Source organism: Sphaerodactylus townsendi, linkage group LG17 (assembly GCF_021028975.2).
Source record: "Sphaerodactylus townsendi isolate TG3544 linkage group LG17, MPM_Stown_v2.3, whole genome shotgun sequence".
Classification (NCBI taxonomy): Eukaryota; Metazoa; Chordata; class Lepidosauria; order Squamata; family Sphaerodactylidae; genus Sphaerodactylus; species Sphaerodactylus townsendi.
Window position 1 is genome coordinate 28,319,120 of NC_059441.1, and position 12,459 is coordinate 28,331,578.

The following is a 12,459-nucleotide window of genomic DNA, read 5'->3' on the forward strand; positions in this document are numbered from 1 at the left end:
AGAATGATCTCTCTCTCTCTGTCTTTGTGGCTACACGCACGTGTGTTCATATGGACCTAAACGGGTGTGTGCCCCTGCCCTGGTCTTGGCAGATCTCAGCGGGATCCTTGGATGGGAGACCCCCCCCCCATAACATACCAGGGTCCGGTCCTGACACGGAGGCAGTCAGTGGCAAACCACCTCTGAACACAAGCGCACGCGCACACACCCCATCTCTTATTTGGACCACCAAGTCACGGCTGACTTATGGCGACTACCTATGGCACAGGTGTCAAACTCGCGGCCCTCCAGATGTCATGGACTACAGTTCCCATCACCCCCTGCATGCTGGCAGGTGATGATGGGAACTGTAGTCCATAACATCTGGAGGGCCGCGAGTTTGACACCTATGCCCTATGGCGTTGCCACAAGTCAGTCGTGACTTGACGGTTCAAATATATATACAGAGAGGCTATGATATAGATCCTGTAGAGCAGGGGTGTCAAACTCGTGGCCCTCCAGATGTTCATGAACTACAATTCCCATCAGTCCCTCCCAACATGAGCATTGGCTATCCTGGCAAGGGCTGATGGGAATTGTAGTTCATGAAAATCTGGAGGGCCACAAGTTTGACACCTGTGCTGTAGAGAGAGAGACCATATACTATAGATCCGAGAGAGACTACTATAACATATGAGAGAGAGACCCTATATTAATGTAGATCCTACAGAGAAATACCCCATAATATAAACTCTGGAGACAGAGAGACTATAATATAGACCCTACAGAAAAAAGTATGTAGACTCTATAGAGAGACACCCTATTATAGAATAGAATAGAATAGAATAGAATAGAATCTTTATTGGCCAAGTGTGATTGGACACACAAGGAATTTGTCTCCGGTGCATATGCTCTCAGTGTACATAAAAGAAAAATACATTTGTCAAGAATCATAAGGTACAGCACTTAATGATTGTCATATAGGTCTAGTAAGCAATCAGGAAACAATCAGTAGTAATGAAAACATAAAATGTAAAATCATAAAATAAAATAAAATAAAATGTCAGCACAGGCTATAGTCATACAGTCATAAGTGGGAGGAGATGGGTAATAGGAATGATGAAAAAAGTAGTGCAGTAATTATATAATAAGTATATAATAAATAGTTTAACATTATCGAGGGAATTATTTGTTTAGAATGAGTGATGGCATTCGGGAAAAAACTGTTCTTATGTCTAGTTGTCTTGGTGTGCAGTGCTCTGTAGCTAATGCTTAGAGGGTAAGAGCTGGAAACGAGGCTCCATGCCCAGGATGCGAGGTTCAGCAAATATTTTCACAGCCCTTTTTTTTGACCCGGTGCAGCATAAGCAGGTCCTCAATGGAAGGCAGGTTAGCAGCAATTGTTTTTTCTGCAGTTCTGATTATTCTCTGAAGTCTGTCACGATCTTGTTGGGTTGCAGAACCAAACCACACAGTTATAGAGGTGCAGATGACAGACTCACGATTCCTCTGTAGAACTGTATCAGCAGCCTCCTTGGGCAGCTTGAGCTTCCTGAGTTGGCTTGAGAGCGACATTCTTTGTTGTGCTTTTTTTTGATGACATATTTTGACATTAGGGTGACCATTTTAGGTCCTGAGATATGATGGAGCCTAGAAATTTAAAGGTCTCTACTAAGTTGATATCACTGTAAGTTGTCTAGTATTGTGAGAGGGAGGTGTAGGATGGGAGTGGGTTTCTCCTGAAATCTACCACCATTTCTACTGGTTTTAAGTGTGTTCAGTTCTAGATTGTTCCAGTGGCACCACGAGGCTAGTTGTACAAGCTACCCAACTGTCCGCCCAAGTGTTTCATCGTTGTCTCGAATGAGACCAATCACTGTTGTATCATCTGCAAATTTCAGTATTTTAACAGATGGATCGTTTGAGATGCAATCATTGGTATACAGAGAGAAGAGAAGTGGTGAAAGTACACAGCCTTGGGGGGCCCCTGTGCTCCTTTTACGGGTGTCTGATGTGTCTTTTCCTAGCTTCACCTGCTGCTTCCTATCTGTTAGGAAGCTTGGTGGATCCACTTCTTACAAATATACTCAGGTACTGCTAGCTGATTTAGTTTGGTTAGAAGAATGTCCGGGTTCTATTAGTTATTGAATGCTGAACTAAAGTCAACAAAGAGGACCCCTTGCATAGGTCTTTGGCGATTCAAGATGCTGTAGGATATAGTGCAAAGCCATATTAACAGCATCGTCTGTCGATCTGTTTGCTCGGTATGCAAATTGCAAGGGGTCCAACAGTGGATCCGTGATGGTTTTCAAATGGTACATCACTAGCCTTTCAAAAGTTTTCATAACTACAGAGGTTAGAGCAACTGGTCTGTAGTCGTTCAGTAAACGTAAACCCTTTTTAAAAAAGTTGATCTTTAAGCTCTCTCACAAGGTTCCTGCTTATATAGTCACCTTGTTTGTCAGAGGTTGGTTCTGCACAGGCAACTCTAATGGGTTAAATCAGGAGTGTCCAACTCTGGCGCTTCAGATGTTCATGGATTACAGTTCCCATCAACCCCTGCTGGCATGGCCAATTGGCTAATATTTCCTAATATTCACAATATAATTTTCCAAACTGCATTGGAAGTGTTTGAATATGCCATTTGTGCTCAGGTTTGATGATTTCATTGCTGGGACTTTATGCTACTAACAATGCAATCCTAACAAGACTGCAATTCTATTTACACTGAAAATAAAATTTCACTGTCCTAAGCCCATTAACTTCAATGACTTTAGAAGGCTGTAACTCCATTTAGGATTGCAGTGTTATTCAGATGCAGGTTTTTCCCCTGGAAATGACCTTTTGGTTTCTATAAAAAGACTGTTGGTTCAAGTGAACCTCACAGCTGAGATTTTTTAGAGACCAGGTGTGTTTTTTCTTTCTTAACTGCATCCCCTGGGTTCTTGCTGCCACCCAAAGGAGAAAGCTAGTATAAGTTTTGCGTGTAACGTTTTTACTCTGCCTAAAATGTAATGCTAATACTCTACAAGAACAGGACTTGAATTTTTCTCTGGAAGAGAAATGAATTGGGTCTTATTGTGTTTCACATGTATTTAATTTTGGAATTGTGAGCCGCCTTGTGTATATTTATAAAATTATATATTTGTAAAATAATAAAAAATAATTAAAATGATAATTGAATGAGATTTTTTTAATCATGAGCTGAAATGGTGATAGTGCAACACTAAGACCAGGCTGCCAACTCCAGCCTGGTAAATTCCTGGATATTTGGGTTTGGTGCATGGAGAGGGTGGATTTTGGGGAAGGGAGGGAGAGTTCACGAGAGATGCGGTTCCACAGAGCGGAGACCATTTCCTCCACTTTATTTTCTCCAGGGAAATATAGTCTGCGAATCAGCTGTAATTTTTGGCAAACTCCATCCCCCGCCTGGAGACTGGCAACCGTACCCACTAAGTTCAGCGGCACTTAGTTCCTGCAAACTGTGTCTAGAATTGCCGTTTAGGAATATCTATACCACTACTAATTATTATACTAATTATTCTTAATTATTATTATAAACTATTTTTAATAACCACAAAAAAGAAAACTATATTTCCCAGCAGGCGAATGTACAATTCCCATAATGCACTATTCCAACGGGCGGCTCTCTCAAGCAGCCAATCAAATCTCAGCACTTTAGCTCAACGGAGGTCGCGTCTCCGCCTTACGCCATCGACGCAGTCTCTCGGCATCCTTGGACTACGCTTCCCGAGATGCAGCGTGCGCCGCTCCGTCCACCGCTGTGCTCAGTCCCCGCGTGGTGCATCCTGGGGGCTGTAGTTCGCCGCGTCCTGACGGGGCCCTGTGACGCCACAGAGGCGTCGAACGCCAGGGAGGTGACTGGCTGGGAAGAAGGGCCGGAGCGGCGGCGGCGGCGGCGGCTGTTGACTTGAGGCTCGGGCTGCTGAGGGACGGGAAGGGCGGCCTTCCCCATGGCGGCCTGTAACACCTGCGCCGCGGCCGCGCGACTTCTCGGTTCCTCGCTGCCTTCGGCGCGGAGAGGTAAGGGGTGGGGGCGGTGGAGGTATCGCACCCCTCCCGTCAGGACAAGGCCAGGCCACGCCCCCTTCTCGTCACTGGGACCTGGCCACGCCCCTTGAGTTTCATATGACCTCTCTCGCCCCCCCCCCCCCCGCCATTCTTCTGTTGTGTGGAAGACCTCTGCAACCCCCCCCCCCTTTAACAGCAACACCCAAGGCGTTTTAATGCCCCCTGAGACCTCCTATTTAACTATGTGTATGGCGCTCGGCACGTGCAAACTGGAACTCTGTTACAATACCCCTGCAAAGTAGACCAGTCGTGTCTGTCACTCCCCCCAAACTTCCCACTAAACTATGTTTACGGCGCTTGTCGTGTGCAAACTTACATCCTCTTGCTTATTACAGCTCTGCAAAGTAGACCAATCATATCAGTCGACCCCCCCAAAAAAACCCTCCCACTTAGCTATGTGCATGGTGCTTGTCATGTGCAAACTGGCATCCTCTTGCTCACAACAGTCCTGCAAAGTAGACCAGTCGTGTCAGTCCCCCCCACTTAACTATGTGCGTTGTCACATGCAAACTGGCATCTCCTTGCTTACAACAGCCCTGCAAAGTAGACCAATCATATCAATTGCCTCCCCAAAACCTCCCACATAGCTATGTGCATGGTGCTTGTCACATGCAAACTGGCATCCTCTTTCTCACAACAGTCCTGCAAAGTAGACCAGTCATGTCAGTCCCCCCACTTAACTATGTGCATTGTCACGTGCAAACTTGCATCCTCTTGCTTACGATAGCCCTACAAAGCAGACCAGTCATGTCAGTCGCGTTTTTGGTCTGTCAATTTTTGTAGGGGAGCATGTTTTTGGTGCTGCTTCACTACATGTTGGGCCCAGAAAATTCCAAGCTGTGTCAACCTTTAAACTGTCAACCAGATTGCCTATTTTAGGGTGTTTGTTGGTCCAGTTGTGAATAAAGAAGCCCCAGTCTGGAAAAAAATATAGGAGGTTGACAGTCTGTATACAGAGCAGTCCAACAGAGTCCAGAGCTCATTCGCTCAAAGTATCCTAAGAAACAAAAGGCAGGTTAGGCAATTATAGAAAGTCTGACATTGATATTATAGTAGATCCAGCATTATCAGAAAATATATATTCAGTGCATAGGTAGTATTTTGCTAGAGTTAGCAACATGTTGGAGAAACCACCTGCCTCTGAGTTGTAGATCAGTATGTTTGCATGCAGCCAATGTCAATTAATCAAGATAAGCAAAACCAATTAAAAAGAAGTCTCACTGACATTCTCTGCCTTCTCCTGTTGGGCTGTGGCGTGCCCTGCAATCGCTCAGTCACTGGAATGCAAACAGCCTTTTGCGTAAAAGCCTCCGTAACCAAAACAAGTGAAACAAAATAAAGCAGAAAATAAAGGCTGTCTTCCAAGGCAATGTCCCCAAAAAACAATGTAAACATTTTACAGGGTCCCAGGAATGCTGATATTTAGTTGAAAGCAGAGGGTTAATTCAAACAATGACAAGCCAATCCATTTATCATCTGCCCATGCCACTCATTTCTGCGTATTTTCGTTTGATTTCTTCCACCCCATTTTACCAAAGCAAGTGCAACGTGCAATAACTACTCCAGCATATATTGGCTGAGGAATGGGTGTCTGATGTAGAGAGCATTGGTTCACAAATTTCATAGGTCTTTAAGGTGCTTCTGAATTTGAATTGTGTTCTGCTACTGCAGAGTAACTCACCGCATACCAGAAACTATGGGCAGATGTCTGTGGTTGTGGTGCCCCTATTCTAACCAACAAAACTTGCTGGGGTGCATTACTGCCCCTTTCCCTTCTAATATTATGCTGCAGGTGCCTGTTTTTATGTGTAGGCTGCCTTGAATATATGGGGAAATGAGGTTCAGAGACACTTGCAATGTGGTTTGAACAGCAGACCTCGCAGAATTCAGCTTTGCTGTTTTTGTATTATTTGTTTGATTCTTTGGCCCCTTCCGCACACGCAAAATAATGCGTTTTCAAAACACTTTCACAACTGTTTGCAAGTGGATTTTGCTATTCCGCACAGCTTTAAAGAGCACTGAAAGCAGTTTGAAAGTGCATTATTCTGCATGCGCGGAATGAGCCTTTATTTGTATGCCCACTCTTCTTCTAAGAATCTCAGGACCCTTGGAGGCTTTGTGATACCAGCACCAATTTATTTATTTGTTTTATTTATAGATTGCCCTTGTAAGCAAGGGCCCTACCTTAGCAGGGTGATACAGATCTTTCTGCCAATACGGCAAAAGTTGGTGTTGACAATGTAAGGCTGTTAAGCTACCTGTAAATAACAATTCTTCGGTCTGGAATCTGAGCTAATGCATGTGAACTACTTAGAGGATTTTAACTTGCTATGCCAACTGCTGTAAGCAACAGAAACTTTTTCATTAATTTGCTTTTGGTGTAAATCTGTGTATTTATCAAGCTCTCCACCCATTCCTTGCAGTATTTGCCATTTTGAAGCGTGGAAGGATATATATGCATGCATTTACCATCTAGGAACAAACTGCTGACCAGTGTGGTTCAGTGGTTATCAGAGTGTTGGACTCACTAGGATCTACGTGACCCAGATTCAAATCTGCATTCAAGCATGGGAGCTCACTAGGGCTCATTCCGCACATGCAGAATAATGCACTTTCAAACTGCTTTCAGTTCTCTTTGAAGCTGTGCGGAATGGCAAAATCCACTTGCAAACAGTTGTGAAAGTGGTTTGAAAACGCATTATTTTGCCTGTGCGGAAGGGGCCTAGGTGACTCTCTGAGCTTCACCTGTCTCACAGGGAGTAGTTGTGAGGATGAAATGGAGGAGGGAATGATTTTTGTAAGCTGCTTTGGGTTCCCATTGGGGAGAAAAGCAGGGTATAGGCTGTTGCTGATTATTAAGAAGAAGAAGTCACCTTTGCTTTCCAAAAGCAGCCCTCGTGCTTTTGATTCTCAACTCACTCATCCAAGTGGGCTCTCGCTCATTCATCAACTACACATTTTGTGACATAACCTGCCCATTTGCAAGACTGAAAATTGCTGTGTTCACTGTTGTCTTTGTTTTCCTGCTGCACCCTCCCCCTCTTCTCGTCTTCCTCCTCTGAGCCACTGCCTGGCTGAAGTTTCGTTCCAAGTGCTTCTGCAAAAGAATCTGTAAACACACTTCCTGGGCTGGGGGGAACTTTGTAATATTGGATTGCTTCATATAGGCCAGGGGTAGCCTTCAGTAGAGCGGTGTTTTCCAGTCCTGGGCTTTGACCCTTCAGAAGGCATTGTGCAAGTTCTTGCAACCTTTGGTGGCGGGCATACGGCTTCTGTGGGTCTTCGGTTCATGACAGCAGGAGGCAGCTTCTGCTAGTGATTCCTGGCGGTCAGGATGACCTGTGGAACTTCACCTTACCAGACATAGAACATCTCAAAGAGAGACTTTAAAAGCCAAAGAACAAATATATATACACAGCGGCTCATTCCGCACATGCAGAATAATGCACTTTCAAACTGCTTTCAATGCTCTTTGAAGCTGTGCGGAATGGCAAAATCCACTTGCAAACAGTTGTGAAAGTGTATTGTCGAAGGCTTTCACGGCCGGAATCACTTGGGTGCTGTGTGGTTTCCGGGCTGTATGGCCATGTTCTAGCAGCATTCTCTCCTGACGTTTCGCCTGCATCTGTGGCTGGCATCTTCAGAGGATCTGATGGTAGGATGTGAAAGTGGTTTGAAAACGCATTATTTTGCATGTGCGGAAGGGGCCAGAGAGAGAGAGCTGGCAAAAAAATTGAATTCGCCAAAGCTAATGTTTCACACTTCATCCAATTTCAAATGGCTAATTCCCTGCAAGGACAGAGAGAAAATCCTTCCACAATCATTCCTGCTCCCCATAAGCAAAGTTCATCATCGCTCTGATTTGGGCATACCCTACCTTCAGAAAACCAAATCCTTGCTTAAAAGGGGTTTTCACTTTTCCCGTCCAATTTCCGCCACCAGCTCAGTGCTCCACCATGTGGGAATATAAGGGCCCTGCTGGATCCGACCAGTGATCCATCTCATCTAGCATCTTATTTCATGCAGAGGCCAACCAGTTCCTCTGGAGGCCCAACGATAGGGCACAGAGGACAAGGCCTTTCCCTGATAAGAAACTCAGAACAGACCAGTAAAGGTCCATCCAGTCCAACATCCTGGCTCACACTTACTCTGGAGGCCAGCCGTGACCTTCCGCTGATGTGGCCTCCTGGCTCTGATAGAGGTTTAGTGCCTAAAATTCACCTAAACATCATTACTTAGAAAATTCAGCTAAAATATTAGTGTGTTGGAACAGCAGTGGCGTAGGAGGTTAAGAGCTCGTGTGTCTAATCTGGAGGAACCGGGTTTGATTCCCAGCTCTGCCGCCTGAGCTGTGGAGGCTTATCTGGGGAATTCAGATTAGCCTGTACACTCCCACACACGCCAGCTGGGTGACCTTGGGCTAGTCACAGCTTCTTGGAGCTCTCTCAGCCCCACCTACCTCACAGGGTGTTTGTTGTGAGGGGGGAAGGGCAAGGAGATTGTAAGCCCCTTTGAGGCTCCTGCAGGAGAGAAAGGGGGGATATAAATCCAAACTCTTCTCTTCTTCTTCATGGAAGTTCCACCAAGAACGTACCAGGCAAACTGTTCAGGCTGGTAAGGTTTCACCGAAAAGATTTCATTGTTGTTGTTTAATTCTGAGGCATCCTTTTCAGACAAAAGTTGCAAGAGATGAAAAGTTTTGATCGGTGAAAATTTAAGAAGCCTTTCTGACTGGCAAATACTGTGTTGCTGTTCAGTCGAGACCATCTTTACCTCGCGTTTGGTAGCATCACTTCTTAAGCTGATTGAAATGGGCCAAGTGTCAAAACTGGTGAATGCCAACATGGGGCAGTGGTTAAGAGCAGGTGGACTCTAATCTAGAGAACTGGATTTGATTCCCCACTCCTCTACAAGAGCGGCAGACTCGTATCTGGTGAACTGGATTTGTTCCCTGCTCCTACATATGAAACCTGCTGAGTGACAGTGAGCTAGTCACAGTTCGCTCAGAAGTCTCTCAGCCCCACCTACCCCTCAAAGTGTCTGTATGGGGAGAGGAAGAGAAGGAGTTTTTTACTTGCTTTGAGATTCCTTACAGGAGGGAAAGGCAGGTTATAAATCCAAACTGATGAGAGAACCAGCGTGGTGTAGTGGTCAAGAGCTGGTGCACTCTCATCTGGGGAACCGGGTTTGATTCGCTGCTCTGCCACTTGAGCTGTGGAGGCTTATCTGGTGAACTAGATTAGCCTGTGTACTCCAACACATACTAGCTGGGTGACCTTGGGCTAGTTACAGTTCTCTGGAGCTCTCTCAGCCCCACCTACCTCACAGGGTGTTTGTTGTGCGAGTGGGAGAGGAAAGGAGATTGTAAGCCCCTTTGAGTCTCCTTACAGGAGAGAAAGGGGGATATAAATCCAAACTCTTCTTCCCTTCTTCTTCTTCTTCTTTCAAATCCTGGGAAATATTCTCAATTGGCAGAATGCATCAGATACACTGATGTTGAGTGTTTCAGAGGGTTGCTCTGTTGATCTGCAGTAGAAGAGTAAGATTTGTGTCCAGAAGCACCTTAAAGACCAACAAGATTTTTGGGGTATAAGTTTTCAAGGCTTGAAGCTCTGATGGACAGAGCTTTGACTCTCGAAAGATTATACCCTAAAATTTATATTGATCTCTAAGGTGCTAGTGGACTCAAATCTGATTATGAGTGGTTTTTGTGTTATATTAGAGCAGTGATGGCGAACCTTTTTGAGACCGAGTGCCCAAACTGCAACCCAAAACCCACTTATTTATCACAAAGTGCCAACATGGCAATTTAACCTGAATACTGAGGTTTTAGTATAGAAAAAACTATTGGCTCCAAGATGTGCGTTACTCAGGAGTAAGCTTGGTGGTAGTCGGTGGCTTTGCTTTGAAGCAACTGTGCAACGCTTCAAACGGGTGAATCATGACCCTAGGAGGGTTTACTCAGAAGCAAGCCCCATTGCCAGCAACCGAGCTTACTCGGTAAGGATCATGCTTCAGTTCTTCCCATGAAAATCAGTAGGGTTTAATAGCGCATAACAGGGTTACCTACACTGCTTCCCCAAAACTAGGTCTTAGGTTTAATGCTAATAATCTCCCTGAAATAGTTACACTGTTATCACATGACGAACTCTATGCACGCGTGCCCACAGAGAGGGCTCTGAGTGCCACCTCTGGCACCCGTGCCATAGATTCGCCACCACTGTATTAGAGTGTTATATTGGGAGTATATTCCCTTGTTTTTGTCTTGTTGCAACCCAGCACAGATAAAATATGGAATACTCTTGTCAGGGAAGAATGATCATCGTTACTATTTTTAGTAAGACCTTTTTTTTGTAGCTGGGTCAAGGTTTTGACTTTAGGGTGTTGCATTTTCTCAATGTCTTGTCTGTGTTTTCTTTGGACCAGTCATTTGGAATACCATCAAGACGAAAAGTGAGAATTTCACTTTAAAGCAATGTGCTCATAATTGTTGTGAATCGCTAAGCTGTGTGACTAGAATAATTATTTTAAAGGTTTAAAATAATTATCACTGCAACTAGTGAAATGCTCGAACAGGAGAAAAGGCATTCCAGTGCATCAGACTGATGTTTTGTAGAATACCTTTTTAAAAGAGCATTTATTTAGCAGTTAACAGTAGTTATATTTGAATGTGTCTGCTGCTGTATTGTAATCACAAAGAAATTGATTTGTCATAGTTCAGTGCGTTAGAAGTGCACATACAGTAAGTTTGCTTGCTCTGTTTAAATGTTTTAGTTTTGTTATCTACATCTCTTGTATACATGTTTATTGTTGTTGTTGAAAGGACTCTGCCCCAAAGGTTTTTATTATATGATTGTTTATGATTGATTTATTCTTTTATCTTCTGTTGTTCACCGCCCTGAGCCCTTTGGGGGAGGGCGGTTTATAAATCTTATAAAATAAAAAATGCAGTCCGTCCCATACAGTATAAAAAGCACATTCCTTCCAGTCTCTGCCACTTTTAATAGAGCAGATTAGTAACTTTTGAATAAAGTGACATTTTCCTCACTCTCTCAGTCAAATCTTCATCTCAGCGACTGCTGACATTCTAGGATTTTTCTTCCCAATTTTTATGGCCAGATGCAGTAACGGGTTCCTTGTCCAGAAGTTCCTTATGGAGCTCCTCTATCCTTAAACGCCACCATATTCACTTCAGCGGAAAGAGGACGGAGACAAATGCTATCATGCTGTTCCAAAATGTGACCATAGAACGGTGTTGCAATGACTGAGGGACTCTGATCTAGAGGCTCAAGTTCGATTGCAAAGAAGAAAATCCATTTGCACTGGAACACATGAATGGGCTAGCTCAGAGGTCTGCAACCTGTGGCTCTCCAGATGTTCATGGACTACAATTCCCATCAGCCCCTGCCAGCATGGCCAACTGATTCAGGATAAGGCAGTTTCGTGTGTTTATGTAGCAAGCCTTATAATGTGCTTATAAATCGGCTACAGTTTATCCCTTGATCCCATAAGCCTTGATCATCATGCTAAGAGGAAACTCCTCGTACCAGAGAATCTGTTTTGCTGACTGCTCCGCATGAAGAAGAAACCTCAAACAGTCACGTAGGTGTCAAACTCCCATCAGCCCATGCCAGCAGAGCCATGCTAGCAGGGGCTACTGGGAATTGTAGTCCATGAACATCTGGAGGGCTTGAGTTTGACACCTATGAAGGTCACAGCATTCATAGAGATAAGATCCTTTAGAATTAAGCCCTGAATCAAAAAGCCATTTGGGACTTGCGGTTGGACTCTTAATAATGCCATCGTTATTTTTTGATACGAACCAAAATAATGAGTTTGTTTTCCCTTTTCCAGGTATCACATGTGGTCGTTCTCACCTTCCTGTCTTGGGATTAATTGGAACATTTGAAACTCGGTCTCTAAGAAGTATTCCATTTAGGACGTTTTCAGAAACCTCAACATACTTTGCTTCGAAAGACAGCGCGGGCAAAGACGGTTCTGGAGATGGCGGCAAGGTTTGTAGGTTTCCCTCTTTAAAAAGCCAAACGGAGATGCCTGAAACTTTGGAAGAAAGTATTCAGGAAGGTTTAGGCCATTTTTTGGCTTTACGCTCTCTTCTTTTTGATCAAGTTTCTCCAACAGCGATGATTGTAAAAGAGTAGCCACGTTAGGCTGTCGAAGCAAAAGGAAAGAAAAGTTTGGCGCACCTTAAAGGCCAGCAGTATTTATTTCCATATGAGCTTTCCGTGAGTCAAGGCTCACTTCCTCAGATGCTGTGAAAACAAGATGGTGGGCAACTCTATACCATATATACTCTATGTTTGGCTTGCTTGTTGTATGGTTTAGATCTTCAATTATGGCTAATGCAGACCATAGTTTGGTGTGATA

General features: G+C 44.3%; 1 long non-coding RNA gene across 1 annotated transcript; it reads left to right on the top strand.

The window, feature by feature from the left end:
* The first annotated feature begins 3,694 nt into the window (after window positions 1–3,694).
* LOC125424701 lies at window positions 3,695–12,085 on the top strand. Its single transcript, XR_007243263.1, has 2 exons — window positions 3,695–4,023; window positions 11,926–12,085. It is a non-coding gene; the product is annotated as an uncharacterized LOC125424701 (long non-coding RNA).
* Window positions 12,086–12,459: the final 374 nt, after the last annotated feature.